Below are 5362 nucleotides of genomic sequence, written 5' to 3'. Positions count from 1 at the left end.
ATTTTTTTCACATAATTTTGGTACCACTTTTTGTACTTTTATACTCTGAAATTTTTTGGGGGTTTTTGAAAAACGCTTAGACCAATTTAGGTTTTTTTCTTCAGATTTGAAGGGAAGAATCAAAAATCACATGGCAGCACTGCCCTGAAAACATGACATCATAAATCTCCGGTATAGCATTTCCTTTATTGCCTAGGATTTAAAGAAATTTATTTTTCCTTTTTAATGTATTACATAAATTACCGGGAATGGCGCGTACGCCATTCCCGGCTATCAAAAATTACACGCACGAGTTATTCACATTAGGAATAATCGCGGAGGTCAACTCAATCGAAAGTGCAATGATCAAGCCTCACTCCGGGGGAACCGCCTTCGTGATCACGGTAACCCCTACGCCAGGTAAGTATGCTTTTCTCGGCACTTTCATAACAATTTATTCGAAATGAGCATCAAACAAAACGAGAAGTAGTTGGGTATAACACAAAATCCCATAGAAAATGTTTGTATACTAAAACGAACATTTCTACTCCACCAAATGGTATCAAGAGCATACAATCTCTCACTGACAGTAATCATTACAATAAGTGTATTTGGGCATTGTTGGTATGCCTTTGCTGTTGTTTGTTGATGTCTTGGATAACTGTGTATTAGGGTCGCACACACGGTTGCCACAGCTGGAAGAATTCTACCAAAAATGGTTGATGTTTTACTGTTTGGTAGATTGGTGAATTCCAGATGATTTGGTAGATTTTGCAAAACATTCCTCTCCAACTAAAGGTACTTCACAAATTTTTTATGTTTTTATTTTTAAGATTTTGACAAAATGTTCTATAGAAATAAAATGTTGAAAAAAAAAAATTCTATAAAAATGAAATTTTGACAAAATTTGTATAGAAAAAAATTTTGACATTTTCTATAGAAATAAAATTTTTAAGAATTATTTATGTCTATATATACAATACAAAAGCACCAGAGAAAGTTACATTCAGTGTAAAACAGAGTGTGAAGCTGTGTCCACCAGAATAAATATAAATTATAATAGTTTAATAATTTATTGTTTGGTTTTGTTTGTTCGTGATTTTTGTAATTAAATTTGAAAATTTTGTTTGTTTTTTATTCACTTCAGCCTTGAAAACGGTTTTGACGAAGTCAAGCGAAATGTTGGAAATAAAAATAAAAGCAAAAAACATTAATCTTATGTTTTTTAATCGACCTATAGCCGAAATTATGAAAAAGAATTCTTAAAAATAAATAATAAGGTCAACGATAATCAACCAGAAATAGAAATAAAATTTTGACAAAATTTTCTACAGAACTAAAATTTTGATAAAATTTCCTATAGAAATAAAATTTTGATAAAATTTCCTATAGAAATAAAAATTTGACAAAATTTTCGATAGAAATAAAATTTTGCCAAAATTTTGATAAAATTTTCTACAGAACTAAAATTTTGATAAAATTTTCTATAAAAATAAAATTTTGACAAAATTTTCTATATAAACTTTTGCAAAATAAGATTTGTTTGTTTGGTAGTTTTTTGGTGAAATTTTCTGAAAATTTTGGTAGATTATTTTTGGCTCGAGTGGCAACCGTGTTTACTGTTGAGAATTTCCAAGAAAATCCTGAAAGTGCCAATGGCAATAAAAGTCTGCACAGGAATTTTAAAAATGTGCCACAAATGGTGACCATAAGTGTAGGAAGGCCTCTGGGGAGGGGATAAATTTTAGTCCCCCCCCAAAAAAATTTTAAAACCTATTTACGACTTTGCATTGTGGTAAATAGCAGTTGCCGATGGCAATATATAATTTTATTTCCTAAAATTATCTTCTAAATTGTAAGTTAGTTTCTTTATTATAAGGTGAATTAAAAAATGTTGTGATATTTTCCCGAATAAATATTAAAATTTTGTAGAATGGATTTAGCATCTTTGCGGTAAAATTTGTACCATTTTTAAACTCTTACTCTTTTTTAACCTATTAAAAAAAATTTACTCTGCAGCCTCTTGGAGGAGCAAAATTAATCCAATCTGATTGAAATTTGGTACGTGGTGTTAGTATATGGCCGCTAACAACCATGCCAAAGTTGAAACATATCGGTGTAGAGTTATATATATCCGATCCCCAATCTCAGCAAAATTGGTCCATATCGGTTCATAACAATGGTTGCCACTCGAGCCAAAAATAATCTACCAAAATTTTATTTCTGTAGAAAATTTTGTCAAAAAGTTTAATTCCATAAAAAATTTTATCAAAATTTTATTTCTATAGAAAATTTTGTTAAAATTTTATTTCTATAGAACATTTTTTCAAAATTTGATTTACGAGTATATAGAAAATTTTGTCAAAATTTTATTTCCATGGAAAAATTTTGTCAACATTTTAATTCTATAGAAAATTTTGTCAAAATTTTAATTCTATAGAAATTTTCGTCAAAATTTGATTTCTATAGAGAATTTTGTCAAAATTTTAATTCTATAGAAAATTTTGTCAAAATTTTAATTCTATAGAAGATTTTATCAAAATTTTATTTCTATAGAAAATTTTGTCAACATTTTATTTCTATAGAAAATTTTGTCAAAATTTCATTTATATAGAAAATTTTGTCAAAATTTTATTTCCATGGAAAAATTTTGTCAACGTTTTAATTTTATAGAAAATTTTGTCAACATTTTATTTCTATAGAAAATTTCGTCAAAATTTGATTTCTATAGAAAATTTTGTCAAAATTTTAATTCTATAGAAAATTTTGTCAAAATTTGATTTCTATAGAAAATGTTGTCAAACATTAGCTGGGCATTTTTTATATGAATTATACAAATACGAAAAAACGAGTTATAAAAAATTGCATTAAAACCTGGAAGTAGTTTAAAAAATTAACTTCTTTGTGAGGACATTTTTGGAAGTGTTTTTAAAGTTGTGGCTTTAGAACAACGCCCAAATTTTTTGCTGGGAAAAAAGTGGAACTACTTTTAGTTGTTTTTTTTTTTTATAAATTAATTGTCTAGTTATGTTCAAGTCGGAGTTTTTATTCATTTTTATAAAATAAAACATTAATTGAACCTATAACTTCAGTCTATTAATTTTTTTGTTAGAGGAGCCATAGCCCCCCTAGGAACGCTATTGATGGTGACACATATTTTAAAACAGAAAAATATACCAATTGAATTTATTTTTGTTTCTAAATCTAAATTAAGTAACTTGTTCATTTCATCGAAAAATCAATCCTTGAAATTACCAATTCACAAGACACTACAGTTTAGCTGTTACAGAAAATTTCCTTTGCATATTTTTAGGCGGCATAATTTTTCCCTAGGAAAAAGTGTGGTGTGAGAAGACAGTGCTCAAAATTATAGTATTTATCGCTTAAGTTCGATTATATGCTAAGGCACTGATCACATTCCTAATTTTAAAACGATCCGGAATCAATCGCAATTAAAAGTTGCATACAAAATTTAAAAATCTGCCACAAATGGTGATATACATTTTAATAAAGGAAAATCTATAGGAATTAAATAGATATTACAAGAGTTGTTTTGTGAAATGTTAAAGTTGCGTATTTTTACAAATTAAATCTCAATTACGCTAACTATCATTTTATCTCCGTTTCATCGAAAAACCAATACTTCAAATTACCAAGTCAGAGGAGACTCCACTTCAGCTGTTACAGAAAATTTCCTTTGTATATTTTTAGGCGGTATTTTGTTTCGCTATTTGTTTGCTAGAAGACGAGTAGATATCGACCGAATCGACCTTCAGCATTAAAAAGAGCGATTAACCGAAGTTTTTTTTTTATAATTTATTTTATATCGAATCAAATGAAATTAGACAGTACCAATAAAGCAAAAAGTTCAATAACCACCATATGGGAAAACATGACCCCATGCCCAATTTGGGAGGGCATTTTTGGAAGTGTTTTTAATGATGTGCCTTTAGAACTTCAATTTTGTTTTTGCTGGGTAGTTTTGCTCTGCTAATTTAGTGTTTTGAAGTATTTCTGAAGTCCTCTCAAACTCCTTGTGCTAAGTAAATTCAGGTTCGTAATAATCAGTCTCCTATTGAAACTACCGGCCCTGGTCGTAACACGAACGCTAAGCAAAAAATTTGAACCAATACCCACCAAGAGCATTTGTGTCCATACCGAGCAAATACCACATGCTTGAGAATAATGACTTACCGGTTACCATACTTCTCAGATTTTCACGAGTACGAGCACTTAACAATTAGATTTTTTGTTTACCTCTCGTTAACTACACTGGTTGCTCATGCCATCATTTACCTATTGTGGGAGAGAGTGTTTCAGGGATTACCGAAATGTTGGAGATCCAAAGCGAGGCGAGACAGCATATACTTTCAATGGGACATGTTGCGCAGCTTGAAAGGGTGAAGGAGAAATTTCCTACAGAGAGACTACCCGATGTCACCGGTGATACAGTAGTTGCTATATAAGGAACTGGATCGAATGCTAGTCTTGGGAGTTATCGAGGAAGGTGACAGCAGCTGGAGTTCCCCAGTTATCTTGGTTAGGAAAAGGGAGAAAAATCGTTTGTGCCTTGACGAGCGAAAGCTGAACGACCTCATATCGAATTCTAAGCCGGTTACAGGACACTAGCTATATTTCTGCCTTCGACCTCAAGGATGCGTTCTGGCAGATACCACTTGAAAGAAAGTCGAGGGAGACAACGGCATTTACGGTTCCTGGGCGGCCATTATATCAGTTTACGGTTATGCCGCCCAGAGAATTAGCAGACTTATGGATAAAGTTGTTCTAGTTGCACTCCGTAATAATGTCTACCTCGACGATCTTTTGGTGGTTTCTGCCAGTTTCTCTGAGCATCTTGAATTGCTTGCCAAAGTTGCTCATTGTCTCAATAGGACTGGACTCACCTTCAATGTAGAAAAGAGCAAATTTTGTTTTAGGGAGGTGAGATATTTTGGCTTCGTGGTAGGAGATGGTTGTATAAGGACCGATGAAACCAAATTACATGAAAATCGGGATTTTCCTGTACCTAAGAGCCCCAGGCAGCTTCGCCGATTCCTTGGGATGTGCGGTTGGTATCGGCGGTTCATCCAGAATTATGCAACCATTGCCGCTCCTCTACACGATAGTCACTCTAAGGAAAATATTAAGAACTTCAAAATTGGGGATGAAGCCCTTTTTTCTTTCCCGAGCCTTAAGAAAAGCCTTATTTCAGCTCAACTGCTGACTAATTGCAATTTTAAACGTCAATTTTTTATCCAGTGTGATGCATCCACACATAGGGTTGGAGGGGTCCCATTCCAGTTAGATGATGATGGACACGAGCACCCGATTTCGAAACTCAACAAGGCACAAGAATGTTACGCAGCGGTACTTAGCGTCAAGA

General features: G+C 32.3%; 1 non-coding gene across 1 annotated transcript; it reads right to left on the bottom strand.

Moving 5' to 3' along the window:
* Nucleotides 1-242: 242 nt before the first annotated feature.
* LOC142232445 (U1 spliceosomal RNA) lies at nucleotides 243-407 on the bottom strand. The gene has a single exon (XR_012721128.1). It is a non-coding gene; the product is annotated as a U1 spliceosomal RNA (small nuclear RNA).
* Between the last annotated feature and the right edge of the window lie 4955 nt (nucleotides 408-5362).

This window comes from Haematobia irritans, chromosome 3 (genome assembly GCF_050003625.1).
Source record: "Haematobia irritans isolate KBUSLIRL chromosome 3, ASM5000362v1, whole genome shotgun sequence".
Classification (NCBI taxonomy): Eukaryota; Metazoa; Arthropoda; class Insecta; order Diptera; family Muscidae; genus Haematobia; species Haematobia irritans.
This window is presented reverse-complemented; position numbering and strand designations above follow the sequence as displayed.